We start from the raw sequence: 650 nt of genomic DNA on the forward strand, positions 1-650 counted from the left end.
TTTATTCCACTAACGAGACATTTCAGGCACATTCCGTTAGTTCTGACGACCTAATAGGTCTCAGAACTAGCGGAATGTGCCTGAAATGTCTCGTTAGTGGAATAAATGTCCCGGTATCGGAATTAAACTATCTGGCAACGAGCCCTATGTAAACGGGGCCACTGTTAGCCCCCCCCCCCCCTAGCAGGACGTCCAGGAGTTTCAGCGAGGCGCGTGATATACGAGTAGGTAGAGAAAACGTAACAGGTGTATTCGATAACTCGAGGCTATTGCAACTTGCAAGACCATGCTGTTGTGTGCCTAAATAAGTCAGGCTTTTCCTTTTTCGAAAGGGTTAGTATTTGGTAAGCGAACTAAACGTAACTTTACGAACTTCTGCTGCGTACGAGATATTCAGTAGTAACGCGTTTAATGAAATACGGGATAGTACTTTCATTCAGCGCACCTTTTGCTATGATCCATGACGCATTTGATGTCCCCTCACATCGAGTACGCATGCTTCCTATGAAGTGCATCTGCGTCAAGCATTTGAATACCATCTCTCCATTATACATCCCTACCGTTGTACGCCACTGATGCACCTCGGAGAGCTGTGACGTCACTATGACGTCACGGACAGGTGACCAGTGCGGAGAGGCGAGGTGTACCCG

This window comes from Amphibalanus amphitrite, unplaced genomic scaffold (assembly GCF_019059575.1).
Source record: "Amphibalanus amphitrite isolate SeventyFive unplaced genomic scaffold, NRLGWU_Aamphi_draft 000896F_arrow, whole genome shotgun sequence".
NCBI lineage: Eukaryota > Metazoa > Arthropoda > Thecostraca > Balanomorpha > Balanidae > Amphibalanus > Amphibalanus amphitrite.